Source organism: Sorex araneus, chromosome 7, assembly GCF_027595985.1.
Source record: "Sorex araneus isolate mSorAra2 chromosome 7, mSorAra2.pri, whole genome shotgun sequence".
Lineage (NCBI taxonomy): Eukaryota > Metazoa > Chordata > Mammalia > Eulipotyphla > Soricidae > Sorex > Sorex araneus.
In genome coordinates this window covers 29048447-29067844 of record NC_073308.1, presented here as the reverse complement: position 1 = coordinate 29067844, position 19398 = coordinate 29048447, and the positions used below count along the sequence as shown (strand labels likewise).

Genomic DNA, 19398 nt, shown 5'->3' with positions numbered 1-19398 from the left:
AAAGTCACTTAGGCATCTTTAGATATCTTGATCAAAGTGGGTGTGGATTGGTTTTCTATTTGGAGAGTCTGAAAAAGGAATTCTTCTGAAAAAAACTTATTGAAGAAATGGTCTTAGAAGAAATAGGTGAAGGTAAACAAAGAAAGCTGAACAAGAATGCAGTTGAGGCTGTAGACTGTTAATCTAACCTCCTAGATAATTTGGAGAAAACATTTTCATTCTAAAGAGTTAATCTCAGTTTCCACTTTGTTAGCCAGTTGCGTGTCATCTTTGAAGATACCTTTATCTTCAATATCGTGAAGGGTTTTGCCGACCTTGTCTTCAATGTACCTTATGGTTTGTGGTCTGATGTTGAGGTCTTTAATCCATTTTGATCTGACTTTTGTGCATGGTGTCAGGTCGAGGTCTAAGCCCATTTTTTTTGCATGTGTTGTCCAGTTGTGCCAGCAACATTTGTTAAGGAGGCTTTCCTTGCTCCACTTCACATCTCTTGCTCCCTTATCAAAGATTAGATGATCATACACTTGAGGTTGTGTGTAGGGATATTCTACCCTGTTCCATTGGTCTTCGGCTCTGCCTTTGTTCCAGTACCATGCTGTTTTGTTACCGCTTTGTAGCAGAGTTTAAGGTTGGGGAGGGTGATGCCTCCCATCATCTTTTCCCCAAGAATTGTTTTAGCTATCCGTGGGCATTTGTTGTTCCATATGAATTTCAGGATTACTTGATCCGTTTCTTTGAAGAATGACATGGGTATCCTTATAGGGATCGCGTTAAATCTGTATAATGCTTTGGGGAGGATTGCCATTTTGACAATATTTATTCTCCCTATCCATGAGCAAGGGATATGTTTCCATTTCCTAACCAAGTGGAAACAGAGATCAACAAATGGGACTACATTAAACTAAAAAGCTTCTGCACCGCAAAAGATACAGTGACCAGAATACAAAGACTATCTACAGAATGGGAAAGGATTTTTTACACAATACCCATCAGATACGGGGTTGATATCAATGGTATATAAAGCACTGGTTGAACTCTACAAGAAGAAAACATCCAACCCCATCAAAAAATGGGGCGAAGAAATGAACAGCACTGTTTACAATAGCCAGAATCTGGAAAAACCGAGTGCCCTAGAACAGATGACTGGTTGAAGAAACTTTGGTACATCTATACAATGGAATACTATGCAGCTGTTAGGAAAAATGAGGTCATGAAGTTTACATTTAAGTGGATCAGCCTGGAAAGTATCATGCTAAGTGAAATGAGTCAGAAAGAGAGAGGCAGACATAAAAAGATTGCACTCATCTGTGAAATATAGAATAATAGACTGGGAGACTAACGCCCAAGAATAGTATAAATATGTACCAGGAGGTTGACTCCATGGCTTGGAGGCTGGTCTCTCATTCTGGGCAACTCAGAGCAGGGAACACCAAGTAAAATGTGGTTGGAGGTCATGCGGGGGAAGGGTGATGTGTGCCGAATGTAGACTAGAGACTGAATGCAATGGCCACGTAACACCTTTATTGCAAACCACAACACCTAATCAGAGAGAGAGAACAAAAGGGAATACCCTGCCATAGTGGCAGTGTGTGGGGGGTGGGGAGACGGGACTGGGGAGGGTGGGAGTGATGCTGGGTTTACTGGTGGTAGAGAATGGGCACTGGTGAAGGGATGGGTTCTCGAACTTTGTATGGGGAAAACATGAGCACAAAAATGTATAAATCTGTAACTATCCTCACGGTGATTCGCTAATTAAAAATAAATAAATCTTAAAAAAAAGAAATTGAATACCAGTAGTTCGCCAATATTTAGTGTTGTGTACTTGATACCTTAATCTATTTTTCTTTAAAAGTTCTGGGGCTGGTTGTATGAGGGAAACATGAGCACAAAAATGTATAAATCTGTAACTGTACCTTCACGGTGATTCACTAATTAAAATAAATAAATTTTAAAAATTAAAAAAATAAAGAGTTAATATCAGGCAAGAAGGTGCAATACACAGCCCCTGGCTGTTTATTCATTGGCTAGTGGTGGAGTTAATGAACTTATAAACTTTGAGTTCAACACTTTCAAATATTTAACACTCTGCAAAGCCATGAGGATCAGGTAAGTCATCTAAAAGCCAATACAATTTTGAGTAAATGAAGTATAAGGGATGACCAATAGAAATTGATAACACTGAAAAGGATACTATCCTAAGGAAAGAATCAGGTTTTGCTAAATCAGAACAGGGACAGCATGAACTAAGGGTTAGAAATTAGCAAATTTTTGTTGATGAAAAGTCATGAGGGCCAAAGTGATAGCACAGTAGGTAGGGCGTTTGCCTTGCACGCAGCTGACCCAGGTTCTATCCCTGGCATCCCATATGGTCCCCCAAACACTGCCAGGAGTGATTCCTGTGTGCAGAACCAGGAGTAACCCCTGAGCATCGCTGGGTGTGACACAAAAAACAAAACATAAATAAATAAAATTAAATTTAAATAAAAAAAGGAAAACCATGTATCCTAAAAAGCACAGAAAAATTTTTTGCGTCAGGAAAGTAGAGAGAATCTTTGAAAGATGTATAAAACTGCCAAATTAGGAAATATTTAGAGATTTAAATCCAGGAAAAGAGGCTTGTCTCAGGACATGTGTGACTGAAATACATAAGTATAATGAAATTAAACTTGATTTTCATTTTGGGGCCAAAATGAGATGAGAGCAAGCTAACTATTTCTCAAGATAAGCTGTTTTCTTGGACAGTCATCTGTGACATTTGTATGTTTAAAGCAAGAATTAATAATGGGATTTAATGGGATTTGGGGATCTCAGGATCTCTTTGCCACCCACCCCTTGCCCATCAACACACACATTTGTATATGTATAGAGACTTCTTTTTTTTCCTCTAAGAAATACAAGATCTCCAGAGAGATCTTGGCTAGCAGGAATAAAGTAAGCATTTGGCACTGTAGACCCCTTGCAAGTTTGGGAAGACATCCGTTTTCGTTTCCTGATGCTCTGTGGTATATTTAGACGATCCAGGTGTGAGGGTGTTTAGTATCTGGCCTCAGATTGTTATCTCACCTGGAAGTTATATGTTCAATTAGTACCTTAGATGAACACTTTGAGAAAGACATAGCAGGTGTGAGTTAACCAGAAAAAAAAAAATCAATATTTAAGTGATTTCTCAAGATTATACATTGTATTGTGGATAAAAGATAATGATCTTCTGATACCAGGGCAAACTCATTTCTTTTGTGCCTTGCTGATTTTTAATGCAGGGGAGTGTCTCATTGTAAAGATTTAGTCAAACTCTGATCTCAGGCTAAAGCAAAGTCATTCCAAGAATGCACTAACTTATGGCATCTACTGCAGTTATTTTTATATCAGAGCAGTTATTACAAATTTGGGAGTTTCACAAAGTTTTTTTACGCTGCATTACTTGCTAGAATGATTCAAAAAATTCAGGAAAAGCATTATACTTAGTGATGTTCATTTGATTACAGGATAAGTTTATAAGATTGGAGAGATAACGGGTGCAAGAAAAGCTCATTTGCATACGGAGCCCCAGGATTATTCCCCAGCACTGCATGGTCTCCCAGGCTTCTCCTGTGACCCCTGAGAGGAGAACCTGGGGTAGTCCCCAAGCAGTCCCAGGTGTGGTCCGCAAGCACAAAAGAAAGCAAGACAGAAAAAAAGAGGAATATGTGTCAGAACACGTGAAGGAAAGATAAGAAATGGGTGAGATTCAAAAGAGTCCCAAACCAAAAGTTGCTGTTAGTTCCAGGGCTATAAAACCCTCCATATATAAATCCTCACAACCAGCAAAACTCATTTCATAAGATCATATTATTGGGTATGTGGTTGAAATCAACTGGCCCCTCCCATGTATTTTTGGAGCCGAATTTTTCTCAGCATTCTGGAATAGCCAACTCCCTGCTATATCTCAGTAGTTACATTGTCTAGGGACCCACCATGAGGCCTGGCAGGACTCTAGTTCCGGTGAATAGGTTTGAAGCAGGATCACTGCAGAGGACTAAGCAAATGAGACTGTGAAAGAAAATGTGTGAAAATTGTTATATCTCACCATGGGGTTGTTAAGTCCTTGTCTGAGGTGTTATTAAGCTGTTTGTTGCTAGTTGAGCCTTCTGGAAGTTTACTCTAGTGGCAGGGTATAGTGTTGGAACATCCAAAGCCCTTAATGACTATATTCTGAACTCTGTAAACCACAGTGGTTAAATGAAGCAATTTTAAAAACTGATTATTATTATATGAGAGAAAATGAGATTGAAGACAAAAGTTCATGGGGATAAGGGGTTAAAAATGGGCTAGGAGCTTTGGCTTTCTATATTTATTGCATTAAACCAACAATCATTAGAAGAGCAAAGGCATTTTAAGATCACTTTCATATTGATCTAGGCTAATCTAACCTGGCTAAGCTTTTACTTATCACAGGATATGGACCAAAGTCTCTAAAGTGGGTTTACTCAAGGGATGCTTCCTTACGAGAGAGACAAAGACAAAGCTGACACAGGATCTTGCCCCAGTGTTTTTTGTATTTTTTTTTCTCACAGCAAAGTGAATTTTGTTCCCAGCAAGGCATTTCTTTAGCATCAACTGCTGTCATCCTACAGAGGTTCACTCTGACTCACACCAAAGATTCATTGATCACTGGACAGTTGTCACCATCCAAATTTACAGGTAGCACCCAGGAAATAGGACAAAAGCACCATATCTTATTTTTTGTCCTTCATGACACACTTATATTTATAGATCAAGGCAATATCTGACACATATATTGAAAATGAATATTTAGGAATACAATTGTGCACAGCGGTGACGATGTTTTTCATAAGAAACAATCGCTGGTGGCCGGAGCCTTGTGAGCTGAGCAGCACCGCATGGCAGCTGAGTATTGAATCATTTAGCCTGCGGGGGGTTGAGTTCCACCAAAAGTTGTTTCAGGCCACCTATTGGCAGCTAGTTTTTAGTGAGTATAATTAGATAATTCAAGGACTAATTTGCAGCTACAAGAAAATGGGTGTACCTTATTTTTCAATGTCCTCTGATGTCTATAACTTTTTCTGTAGTTTAAAACTAGAAAATCCATTTTTTTTCATCTCTATTGATGCTCCAGAGGACATAACTTGATGGGAGTAATATCTGATTGATTTATATAGTTTATATTTGATACTTACATGAGTGGGAGGAATATTAACTTAATTTGTAAATTCAATTAACTGGTCTGCTGAATGAAATAATGGATTTACCACTTTTTTCTCCTTTGAATAAATAATTGCTGGTAAGTACTGATAGAACATAATATTTGAAAAATCAATGTTTCTATGAAATAGGCTAAGGAAAGTCAAGCGATACAGTTCTTTTGTCTTTAAGTTCAACATCAAAGATAAAGACCCAAACATAGATATCATTAAATAAGAAGTTATATGAAATACGCCTACCTAATTAAAAGCTAATATTTAAAATCTCATTCTTTTTTTTTTTTTGTCTTGTCAGGAGGGGAACGATCAGACTTAGCCGGCTGTTCTAAGTCAGACAGAGACCCCCATGTTTCTGTAGGACCACTGCAATTTGTAGGCAAAGACATCTTTTCATTTGCCCACATGGTTGATTCCTGTAGGTTCCATAAAATCTCATTCTTTTTACTATTTGTTTTATGTGATGAGTCTCTATCAAATAGGCCTCCTAAATAATGATTATTTGTCTAATCTTTTGGGCCTAAATAAGCTGGTAAAATATCTAGAACAGATGTTTTGTAAAATATCTAGGGCAGATATTAATGTGAAAATAGTTATGACCATAAAAATTATAGTTAATGGGACTGGAGTGATAGCACAGCAGGTAGGGCATTTGCCTTGCACGTGCCCGACCCAGGTTCGATTCCCAGCATCCCATATGGTCCCATGAGCACCGCCAGCAGTAATTCGTAAGTGCAGAGCCAGGAGTAACCCCTATGCATTGCCGGGTGTGACGCAAAAAGAAAAAAAAAATTGCAGTTAAGGGATTGGAGAGATAGTATAGTGGAAAAGCTGGTGCCCTGCGCACAGCTAGCTGGTCCTGGTTTGATTCCTCACTTCCCTTATGGTCCCACAAGTCCTCCAGGAGTGATCTTTGAACAAGGAACCAGGAGTAAATCCTCAGCTGCCCTAGGTGTGACCCATTCTCGTCCATACGACTCCCCCAAGACAGAATAACATATTTTTTATTATGAAATTATTCAATGGATATCCTTTCCTTTGCTGTAAGGTAACAGAAAGTCAGTCCTACATTTCTGGTTAATCAAGCATGAATACACAATGATCTTAATTTTTTTCATGATGTTAAATACAAAATCAGAAAAACAGATCTATACTCAGTACAAAATTCAACAGTACAAAACTGAATCCAAAACGAAACAAACCCATTTCACCAGTGACTAAACGCACATTGGAATGTGTCTGTCCACTCACAAATACCTCAGATCTCACCCTATTTATCTCTTGTGACTTTTAATCAGAAGTTGCTTCAACAGAATGATTTGTTTATACCTGGTGGTTTATGTTCGGAGCGTTTTCTGTGCTCAGCGATCATTCCTGCCACACTTGGCAGACATAAACATGGTTAGCTACATTCATTCTTTAACATTCTTTATTGATTCACTCAAATTCCTCAAATTCGGAATTTTATCTTTATGTCAAGTGTGTGCATCCATTCTGGTTGCCAAGGTTAGGTCAGAGGCACCTATATGGTGCCTCTGATTGAATCAGGGTTGGCCACATGCAAGGCAAGCACTTTAACCTGGTTCTGTATTCCAGTCCCACTTTAATTTTATTTTATTTCTGTGAGTTATGGCAGCCACTCCTGGAGATCAGGGCATGGTGTTTGTTTATAAGCTAGGCACCAGGAAATTGCTCCACAAAGTTAAAATTTTGTCACAAATCAAGGAGCCTTTAATAATTTGCTTGCGGCTGCTGTTTCAAGCCTAGCCTGGATGAGAGAAACAGCCCTGAGTGTAAAAAGCAACGGCTTCTTAAAGGGCCAAGACACTTTTTTGAGTTTCACTAAGCAAGCATGCAAAATTATAGAAGCCAAAAAGTGGATAACTAACTGATTCATGATTAACACAGAAACTAAACAATAAAAATTTAAACAAAAACTAAAATGTAAGTAGTTAAACAAAGAGTCAAGTACTAAATGATAAGGTGTTTAAACCAAGAATTAAGTAGTTGGACAAGGATGTGGTCATTAAGGAATAAAATAGCTAAACAGCAGTGAGATTACTCAAACAATCAATTTATTAGTGTGAGAAAAACTGGAAATGAAAATGGTTAACTGCATTCTTTAACATGGTTAGCCACATGCATTCTTTAACATTCATTATTAATTCAGTAGAGTTTCATATTTTGTATTTCTGTTGAGTCCATCCATTCTGGTTGCTGAGGTTGGGTCAGGCTTCCACAGTGATAGTGGGTCTGTGTTCAGAGTCACATCTCATGGCCTAGAATGCTTTGAAATGGACATTGCATTACAGAGTCTACCCCACTTTAGAACTCTTCCTTCAGTTTGAATAACTATAATCTCTACTGATTGGTGACACAAGGTTGACAATTGACCATGTTGTCATAATTTAATTCTGTCACATCTGGGTACTTATGAAGTAATTTTATACTCTCATTGTGTTTTTAATATGGAATGCTTCACAAATATGGATGACATTATTATGGAGGGCCAACAATATTCTTCTTTGTACTTTTCCCACTCTTAGTGTGTATATTGCTGACTCATTTGTCCAAAAATCACCAGTCTTTCTCCCATTTCTAATTTTTTCCCCAGAATTATGTGAACATTTTTAGTAATTAGAAAGGAAGCAAAAGTGGAGAAATGACTTGTGAATTTCTTAGTGCACTTAAGGACATTAAACACTAGAGCTATATGAAGAGAGATTGAAAAAACAATAGTATTCAAGAGGAAAAAAAAAACCAATTCAAGTGTACAGAGGAAATTGCCACTTTGGTAGGTCAATAAAGTCTAGGTAAAAAAATTGGACTCGAAACTATAAGTCCATCCATAATAAAGAATTGAAAGCAAAAAAATTACTATGAAATTGATACAAATTTATATCCAATTATATAATTGGATTAATTAATTATATCCCATACAAATAAATACAATACATTAATTGTTATGCTCTTGTATCTTGGGAGTTGATTGACTCCGAATAATATTTACTCCTGGGCATCTGCTTTCTCGACTCAGTTGCTCTTCGTTCCTAGCACCCTTAAAGCAGGGTCCCGATGAGGGACTCAATGGACCCAGGGCAAGCTGTGAGCTACCTTGCCATCAAAATAGGCCAGGCCAATGCACCACAATACTCAACTATAAGTTGAGGGCATGATCATGAACAGGTGCTCTAATGATCCAAAAGTAATGATGAGATTAGGATCCTGCTGGGGTAACAAGACTAACCTGGCCTGAGGACTATGGTCTGGAATATATAGTGAGATGTCCTCATTTTATATCTCTTACTGTGCTCATACAAAATGACATTGCTAGAAATATTAGAAGCAGATTTACTACATGTAATCCCATCAATGGCCAAGATCCAGAGACTATATAAAACAAAGCTCCTGGAAGTGCACAGCTGCGCATCCTCTTATAGTCTAGCCCACTGATGTGCCTACAGCAGCACACAGGTGTTTGGTTTAACATACTTGCTTTTATTCTCTGATATACATTCTCCATCCCTCTTGGAGAGCCCGGCAAGCTACTCAGAGTATCCCCTCCACATGGGAGAGCCTGGGAAGCTCCCTGTGGCGTATTCAAAATGCCCAATACAGTAACAATAACAGGTCTCATTCCTTTGACACTGGAAGAGCCTCCAATTGTTGGGAAAGATGAGTAAGGAGAAGCTGCTAAAATCTCAGCGCTGGGACAAATGGAGATGAACAAGTAATTAAATATAGAAAAAATAATGCCATGGATAAAACAGTAACAATTCCCTTTTAAGACAAATTATTGTATTTTTAGAACAATATAAAAGGATAGTTGTTTTTCACAGTGGATAAACATTTAATTCACTGTTTTATAATGTTCGGTCTCTGATTTGGAATCCCACATTGGTCATGGCAACACTGCAACAATGGGGGCCGGAGCGATAGCACAGAGGGTAGGGCGTTTGCCTTGCAAGCGGCCGACCTGGGTTCAATCCCCGGCATCCCATATGGTCCCCAAAGCACCGCCAGGAGTAATTCCTGAGTGCAGAGCCAGGAGTAACCCCTGAGCATTGCTGGGTGTGACCCAAAAAGCAAAAAAAAAAAAAAAAACAAAAAAAAAACACTGCAACAATAGAAGAATGATATTATTCAATACAATTAATTTGATTAAATGACTTCAATAGCTTGATTTATCACTTCAATATTCTTCAGTATGTTTGCCATACAAGTCAATACATATTAAAACCTCTTGACTCAATCTAAGTTATAAGAGATATGATTATTCATTGAGTATATTTTCAATGCCTTTTGAATTTATAGAAATGTAAATGTTATCAATAGATTGTACTACTGAGCATATGTACATTTTATAATAGTTATTTAAGTCTTATGTTTCTTCATGTGTGTGTGAAAACATAAGGTTATTTTTCTTTCTATGATAAAAATAGACTTTAAAAGTAAAATTGCTACCTATTAATATTTAAAAATACTATATTTAGTCATAATAACACATATTAGTCAAATAGTAAATTCTGGAGTCTTATATTATATAGTATGGCACAGGGAAACAAAGGTTTATCCACTCTGCATTCTGCTTTAATTGGTCTAGCCATCTATTTCATCTCAGACAGATTAGAAGGAGGAAAATATTAAAATTATGATATACATTTTGGACTCTATTTAGAAGTGAGGATTCTAATTCTAGCAAGGGTAATTGAGTTGGTTATGTCCCACATTATGGTAAACAACTGGTGTCCAGGCTTCAGTGACAAAAGAAGGAAATAATATCAAGTGGTGACAGTTTCTTATATCATACAGACTAGATATTGCTCAATTATAAGATGTTCACCTTGCAGTAAGATAGATTTCTCTAGCAAAAATCTAATTTTGGTGTCACCCCCAGTTTTTCTTTTTCTAGGAACTTCACAGAAATGGGCAAAGATTTTTATGAACCTATAAGATCTTCGTTGACCTTTTCTCAAAATTAACTATATGTCAAATCTTACATGTGACCAGCCAGGGTTCCATTCCTGGCTCCCTGTGTGTTCCTCTGAGCCCCATCAGGTGTGATCCTGAGCACAGGGCCAGGCATAAGCCCTGAGCACCGCTAGGTGTGGCCCAAATACAAAAAAATGAGACTTGTTATTATTTAATAGTCACAAAAATGTGACAATATTCGTTGGGATAGTACATGGATTTACAAAAATGGAAGGTGGTTTAAGATGCTTGACTTGCGAAGCTAATCATAGTTCAATCCTTTGCATTGCATAAGGTCTACCGAGTACTGCAAGGAGTGAACTCTGTTGTAAGCAGGGAGTCATAAATAAACCCTGAGCAACACTAAGTGTGTCCCAACTCCCCATCCCTCTCAAACATACATATTTTCTGGGTTTCTACTATGGCTGTAATTCTGTTTAAATGCTTAGTATATGTTATTGAACATGTCAGTGCCCATCTAGAAGGATGGGGAGCAAATCGAGTTGCAGTATTTATTTCTTATTTCTGGGGCAGCAAAAGAATGAAAAGAATTGAGGAAAATCTAATCCCACGGGGCTATGGTTCAGGTAGAGAGGATAATTTTTTTTTTTTTGGTTCTGCAATAAATTTTGAGAACATTTATGTGTGACAAAAAAAATCCCCCCACCCCTAGTTTTTGGACCACACCCAGTGGTGTGCAAGGCTTACTCCTAGCTCTGCACTCTAGTATTGCTTCAGGAGGGGCTTGAGGGACCATATGGGTGCCAGGGTGTCAGGGATCAAACTCGGATTGACAGTGTGCAAGGCAGACACCCTAACTGCTATACTATCACTCCAGTCCCAAATTTTGTCAACTTTCCCTTTTGCAAAATGCAAGAAAAGGTAAGAACTTTATTTAATATGTATTATTTTTAATGGTTAATAATCATTGTGGGGGCTGCAGTGATAGCATAGCAGGTAGGGAGTTTGCCTTGCAAGTGACATTTCTGGTTACCTTTTCTTTTTCTTTTTAAAGAATAAGTAGGATAAGTAAATTTCCTTTCAACTTCAAGAAATTAGTGTTGAAGTAACTTCTATACTTTGAGAAGAAAGTGACCTAGGTGATTACAGTGATTATGAAAACAGGCAAATTTATGGCAAAGCTGTCATTCTGAAGACAATCAAATTGAAACCGAATCCGAATCCAATGTCATCTGCTGTGTGTCAGGAACCCCAGGAACTGTAGACACCTCAGATGTGAGTTTTGGTTCACTTTAATTCAGCTGGAGACTTGCTTCCCCCCTGATATTTCAGTCAAAAGTTATCAAATGCATTTCCAACTCATAAATAAAGTATACCATTTAGAATGTATTTGAATGAGCACAATTTCAACAAAATGTTTAAACTCCATAATTATCAGTGTCACTTTGGTCAGTAAAGGGATTGTCTGATTGTACATTAGTGTAGAATGGAAAAGAGGAGTTTAGTTAGATTGGGTAAAAAAGCATGCAATTATCTACTGTTTCCCATTTAAAAATCTTCATTATAAGATTCTTTGTGCCAAACAATTTAATAGCTATACCACAGCTGGAGCTGAAAATCATCATCTGACACTGTGGGAGTCAAAATGTGTTCAGAGAAGAAATTTATGAACTTCTTTCCTTTCAAAGTGACTTAGCTAAAATACCAAAGCTTTAATGAATAAAGTTGATGGTGATTATTTTGTACATTTATCTGCCATAGGGTGTTGGAATAAAATAAATTGTTTTCATGATTTTTCCCTAGCTTTATAACTAGAGTTGTGAAACTCTCAACATATCTTGGCTATATTATTATACAAACCATTAATCATAATTATCATAGCTTATTTAAATAAAAATAAACGTGTGATAATATTCTAAGGACTTCGTGTGAATTTACCTTATATTTCTAAGAGTTTATAAAATAATCATTATTTAAAAATTTACAGTTGAGACACTAATTGTCCAGGGTCCTTAACTGCTAAATTACAGAGTCAAAAAATCTGATTATGGAAGTGATAATATACTGAATATATTATATATATCCAGAATATATATAATTAATATTATATTATATATACTATATCATATATTATATATTATATAAATATATTATATATAATATAAAAAAGAATAAAAAAGGCTGATTATGCTTAAAATACTTATAGTCTGTGTTGGTCCATTTATCTTTAACCACTAAATATTACTTTAGAATGTATATTTTAAGTGAGTGTTCTTCTATTAAATCTAGAAAGGATTTGTTTAGTATTTGAAATTATATTTTGTTTGCATGCAACATAATACATAATCATTGCTTTACTTATTAATTTTATTTTTACTATTTTATTTATTTTTTATTTGGGGCCAACCTCTAGCTGTTCTCAGGACTTCTTCCTTGCTCTTTGCTTTGGTGCTCAGGGGACTGTCTGTAGTGCTGGGTCTCAAACCAGAGTAAGCTGTGTGATGGAAAGCACATTACCCATGTTCTATCTCTTTGGCCCAGATAATCATCATTCTTTATTTTTTTTGCTCTTTGGGTCACACCAGGCAATGTACAGGTGTTACTCCTGGCTCTGCACTCAGGAATTACCACTGACAATGCTCAGGGGACCATACGGGATGCTGGGAATTGAACCCAGGTTGGCCGCATGCAAGGCAAACGCCCTACCCGCTGTGCTATGGCTCCAGCCCAAGTCATCATTTTTTTTTTTAATTTTTTATTGTGGAAAGTTACAAAGTTACAAAGTTTTCAGGTTTAAATCTCAGTTATACAATGCTCGAATACCCATCCCTTCACCAGTGCTCATATTCCACCACCAAGAATCCCAGTAAAGCTCCACTCCGCCCCCTCACACCCCAAACCCCCCCACGCCCCTAGCCCCCCCACCCTAAGCCCCCCCCCCGCCTGTGTAACTAATAAATTTCACTTTACTTTCACTTTGATTGCATACAATATTTCAACAAAACTCACTATTATTGTTTGGAGAGTCTCTCCCCTAAAGTCAGACCTGCTGAAAAGGAAGCATTAGATAATTTGTTTTCCATTGCTGAGGATGAAGAAGTATGAGGTCGAGTGACCACACTTAGCGGCCTCTCAGTTTTGGGTTTCTGTAATTTAGTATTTTAGTAACTAAGTCCAGAGAGATATCTGCCAGAAGTTGCATCGTTGCCAACTTGTACTTCTCAGTTACATTATATTCCACATATGAGTGCAATCTTTCTATGTCTGTCTCTTTCTTTCTGCCAAGTCATCATTTTTAATAGGTATTACATACTTTGATTTTTGATTAATTTCTTAGAAATATCTTAGTTTATTAGCTATGTAGAATAAACTAATTCTTTTTTAAAATAGTCATGAATGTTGCCTGCTATTATTTCTAAAGTTATGATAATTACCTGGCTGATATTTAAAAAATGTTTTGCATTGAAGCACTCAATATAATATATTGCATTTATTTTGAGATGTGTCAGCATTTCATTTAAAGCCTATTTAAAGAATGTCTGCTTGAAGAAATTACTTATTAAATGGCAAATCATTATAAATAGTGCTACCAAACTTTCAAATTAAAAGATAATTTTCTTGTAAGCCTGAGATGGGAGGGAAGAGAGAGGAGAGGAGGGGAGAGGAGGGGTGAGGGGGAGAAGCTGGAAGATATTCTTTAAGGTTGCAAGTCAACTCTACTTGGTGCATTCCAATTTTTTTCCAGACCCTTTACCACTCTGCCTAGCTTATATATTTTGCTTATGTTGATTCTAAAACCAGCTAGATTTCAAAGCATATTGTCTTCTAGATTCTTTTTTATTTTTGTGTACCGCTCTGAGGATTTATATGATCCTAATTTTCCCACACATGCTCAACTTCTTCAATTCTATAGAACCTTCAACTATTCGCTAGTTTTTCTCTAGACACTATCCAGTATTTATCATTTGCTCTGCTCAGTTTTTCCAAGTTTTGGTGTCCTTAGAATTTGGTATTCACTGTATTTGAGAACAACAGAACTTCTTTATCATTCTTCAAGGACACAAAGTCCAGGCCCCCTTCAAATGGTACTTAGGTGATGGGGGGAGGTAAATAGTATATGACCTGTTCCTTAGTAGCCAGCTCCCAGCACCTGACAATAGATTGTTCCTGGAGGGACCATCTTGTGAAGGAATGAGGTGACCACTGGTTAATGAGACCCAAAGATCCCCTGACTGGGTTCAGAGGCCTTTATCATGGCAAGTGGTCATTTGCCTTCACCACTTTTTACCAAATCTTTTAGGATTCAAAAAAATTTTATTTCACAATATGACTTCTTTTGGGTTAGTTCCAGAGAAGAATGTGTCTACAGTACCCTATTTATGTATTTTGTGCTGATAGAACAGTTAACTTTTTTTAAGCAAAATTGTTTTGAAAAATAGACACAATCACCTGTTTTCTTGTGCATGACCACTTTTCAACTACAATTTTCGAAGGACACTCTAAGAAAAATCTTCAGATTCTTTAAGTCATAGGTCGAATAATAAGTAAACTATATTTATAATATATATAGCTATATATATTTTATATATTTTTATATATATTTTATATATATATAACCTTCACCAAGATAAAGGGCATATTCAATATGCCAAAAACAGTAACAAGTCTCAAAATAGAGATGTTACTAGTGACCACTCGAGCAAATTGATGAACAATGGACGACAGTGCTACAGTGCTATTTCTTTTAATGTTTAGTATTTGTTATTTACTGCTTTACATGAGAATCTTTTATGCCTGGGTTTTACTTTTCTTTTTACTTTAATAAATAAAAGAAAGCAACAATTTAATGAAACGAAGACATGCTGTTTACTGTAGTGATACAGTTGTTAATACATAAATATTTCATTTTGTAATCATCTGAGAAAATGAAATTTAAGCAATTATTTCATCAGATAGGAAGTAAGAATAAGTAGCTTTGAAGATAGTAGAAAAATTTCTAGGTGGTTCAAAGTAGAAAACTTTATGAAAGTGAACTTTTCAAAGTTATGTTATAGGTAGTCTGTAAAAAACTAAGGTACGCAGAGGGGCCTGTGCAATCGCGGGTTCTCTGGGCAGCTCTGTCTCACAGCCTGCGTTCGGTGCTCTGGAACCACTGTGTATGGGCTGGATCGGGACAGCTATTGGCCAAGGCGAAGGAAGAACGAGGACCAAGCTGGTTGCTGATTAGTTACCGTTTATTCAATCTTCCATCTTTCTCCTCTCCCGCACTCCCAGCTCCGGCCTCTCTCTGGATCTACTGCAGCCTTGATTCTCATCTCTCTCTTCCCTTTTTCCTCTCTAGCCCTTGCCCTTAGGTTATACACTTTGAGGTAGCAAAATCAACATAAGAAAGCCCTTCCTGAGGGCTGTCAGATTCAAAGGGAACACAACCTAGGGGCATTCCAAAGCCCTTCCTGACTGCCAGTAGGCAAAATACCTCTTAAGGGTTTTTTCTCCTTTCCTTAGTCCAAACGCTCATTAACATCTTAATACTAGTCATTTTTGTATGGACATAGCAAGAGATACATTGAGGCTTGCAAGGCAGGCAGCTCTCCTGGCAACATCTTGCAACAGACTCAGACAACAGGTTAGTCTCTAACCTAAGTACTCCATTCTTCTATTGTAAACAAGTCAGTATCATGCAATTATTGACAATATGTATATTATTTTCACTAAGTTCCATAAGAATAGGAATACTTATTCTTAAAAACAGATTATCAGTTAGATTTGCCTTTAAGGATATTGCTAATTTTTACCTGTGTAAAAATTCTTAAAATACTGTGTTAAAAAATGTAATTGGCTTGAGGTGTTGTCAACAACACCAAGGCGGTGTTGTCCCTCAAACATGTTTCTTGCTTGTTTGTACCTATGCTTTTTTGCTTGACTGTTTCCACTCATGAGAAACCTGTGTTCTCTCCAGAATATGTTCTTGTCCCTCTCTCTCCCTTCACATCTTTTATTTTTTTATCTATGTTCTGTTCTTTTTTTTATTTTTTTTAAATTTTTTTATTAGTGAATCACCATGAGTTACAGTTACAAACTTATGAACTTTCATGTTTGCATTCTGTTTATATCCCGCCACCAGTGCCCAGTCCCCTCCACCAATGTTCCCAGTATCCTCCCACCCTCCCACCCCATCCCCCTGCCCCACCCCACCTCTGTGGCAGGGCATTCCCCCTGTTCTCTCTCTCTTCTTTTGGGTGTTGTGGTTTGCAACAGGGGCACTACATGGCCATCATGTTTGGTGTATATTCTATTTTCAGAGTGCATCTCCCATCCCGTGCAAGTCCTCAAACCACACTTTACCTGGTGTTCCCTTCTCTATGCGAGCTGCTCCTTCCTCCAGCATGTGAGGCCAGCTTCCAGGACTTGGAGCAAACCTCCTGGTATTTATCTCTACTATTATTGGGTGCTAGTCTCCCATTCTGTTATTTAATTTTATATTCCACAGATGAGTGCAATCTTTCTATGTCTGTCTCTCTCTCTTTCTGACTCATTTCACTTAGCATCATACTTTCCATGTTGATCCACTTATATGCAAATTTCATGACTTCACCTTTTCTAACAGCAGCATAGTATTCCATTGTGTAGATATACCAAAGTTTCTTTAACCAGTCATCCGTTCTCGGGCACTCAGGTTTTTTCCAGATTCTGGCTATTGTAAACAGTGCTGCAATGAGCATTCAAGTGCAGATGTCATTTTGACTGTACTTTTTTGCCTCTCCGGGATATATTCCTAGAAGTGTTATTGCTGAGTCAAATGAGAGCTCAATTTCTAATTTTTTGAGGAGTGACCATACTGTTTTCCAAAAGGGCTGAACCAGTTGGCATTCCCACCAGCAGTGTTGGAGGGTCCCTTTTCCCCAAAATCCACGCCAACAGCAGTTGCTTTTGTTCTTTTGGATGTGTGCTATTCTCTGTGGTGTGAGGTTATATCAGACCTCGACCTAACACCATGCACAAAAGTCAAATCAAAATGGATTAAAGACCTCAACATCAGATAACAATCCATAAGGTACATTAAAGACAAGGTCAGAAATACCCTCCATGATATTGAAGCCAAAGGTATCTTCAAAGATGACACAGAACTAAGCAATCAAGTAGAAACAGAAATAAACAAATGGGACTATATTAAACTAAGAAGCTTCTGCACTGCAAAAGATACAGTGACCAAAATACAAAGGCAATCTAGAGAATGGGAAAGGATATTCACCCAATACCCATCAGATAAGGGGCTGATATCAAGGATATACAAGACACTGGTTGGACCATACAAGAAGAAAACTCCCAACCGCATCAAAAAATGGGGGATGGAAATGAACAGAAACTTTCTCAAGGAAGAAATACAAATGGCAAAAAGGCACATGAAAAAATGCTCTTCATCACTAATCATCAGAGAGATGCAGATCAAAACAACTATGAGATACCACCTTCACCTCTTTTAAAATAGATTTTAATAAAACGTACCTTCCTTCACACAAAAATGTGTGATACCATATGTATTTGTATATGCATATGTATGAAAAAATACTATATGTATTTATTATAATATAAAGTTATTCAAATCCAACAAAGCAACATCCCTTATTGTTTTCCACAAATGCATGAAATATGAGACTTTAAAATTAAGAGGAAAATGCATGCTTATAAAATCTGAGTTCATATAGAAAATTGAGTGAGAATTATTCTGAGATACTTAGAAATGTATTTCTAGATAATTTTACACTGTCTTTGGTTTTTGTAATCATTTGTGAGATGACCATAAAATTATAGTTTTATGCAGTTGAGTTAATATGTCACACAAAACAGCAAAGAACTGACATATTGTAATAGTTTGCTGGATTGAAATTGTGTGTCTGAACTAGAACATAAACCAACATGTTAATAACTAAAAGGTCTCTTGAATTATTTATTTCTAAAAAGTGATTTATGATGCTGTAAAGAAATTAATGGAGCAGTTCTTATTCTATCTGGAAAAAAATGTTTCCTAATTCTGTCTTCTAATTTATTAAAACAGCAGAAGCTCCTTATGTTTTATAGCTTTAACAAAGAAGGGGGAACAAGGAAGCCGAAATAGAAAATTTATTCTGAATGTGAAAATTAACATTCCAATTTAATAAGTACCTATTGTATGCTCTTAGCTTTGTTGTTTCTCTCTAATTAATCCTTAGACTAGTTCTGCACTTGTTAACATAATACCTACTTTACATATGTGATAAAGGAAGCTGAGAAAAATTTATACCTCATAATAATTATAATAACAAATACTGGAAATAATATTATATTCGTAGTGTGCCATTAGATGTTCTAGTAAGTTACTCTTCCCTTTTGCACTTTGTTAACCTCAAGGGAGAAGACTGTATTTTCCAAATAACTTTTATTTGCATTTTAAATTTCAGAAAAAAACATATGTGGGGAAAATAAATATCTGCTATTAAAATCTTTACATTGGTGGCAAAGTAAGCAAGTGTCTTTTTTGCTTCTTATTTTCAGGAATATATGAACAAAAAACTCTTAGGTTGCCTCATGAAAATTCACTTAACCGCTATACATCTTTTAGTTTAATATGTAAATTGAAAGCATTAGTAGCGATTAAAATATTTCTGATCCTTCAGCAGCTTTGACAATTGAGAGCAGAAACAAATTCTTACTTTATGTTTCACTTATAATATGAAAGCAATATATAATCAAAAATACCTTAAGATCCCCTAAAGTGTTGTTTGGTTTTATATTCCCAAATTCGCACAGTGATGTATCGAATACTATGTTTCACAGTAACATTTACTCTATGAACAAGCTTCCATATTGAAAAAGCTTTATTCTTCCCAAAGTATTTTTACATGCTTATCTTATTGGTAGTTGATTCTCCTTGAGTATTGCATTTCTGCATACATCAGATTTTCTTTTGCTCTTTATTTTCAAAGGATTAAAAAAAAAAAAAAAACTATATTCTTCTTCCTGAATGCAGAGTTCAGAATTGTTTCTTCTTTTCTTCTGTGAAATATCTTTTAATTTTTTTTCTGTCTAAATTATTAGGCTTGGAACCTGAGACACACAGTCCAGGAAGTAAGGTCATTTGCTTTGCAGTGTACTTTGGCTGCAACCCTGGTTCAACCCCAAGCACCTCATATAAGCTTTCAAGCACCACTAAGAATAGTCTCTGAGCATAGAGACGCGAGTAGGCTCTGAGCACTGCTGGGTGTGGGCCTCAAACTAAAACCAAGAAGAA

The 19398-nt window shown here is 36.7% G+C and overlaps 1 non-coding gene across 1 annotated transcript; it reads right to left on the bottom strand.

Moving 5' to 3' along the window:
* Positions 1 to 5488: 5488 nt before the first annotated feature.
* LOC129406688 (small Cajal body-specific RNA 3) lies at positions 5489 to 5628 on the bottom strand. The gene has a single exon (XR_008631163.1). It is a non-coding gene; the product is annotated as a small Cajal body-specific RNA 3 (non-coding RNA).
* Between the last annotated feature and the right edge of the window lie 13770 nt (positions 5629 to 19398).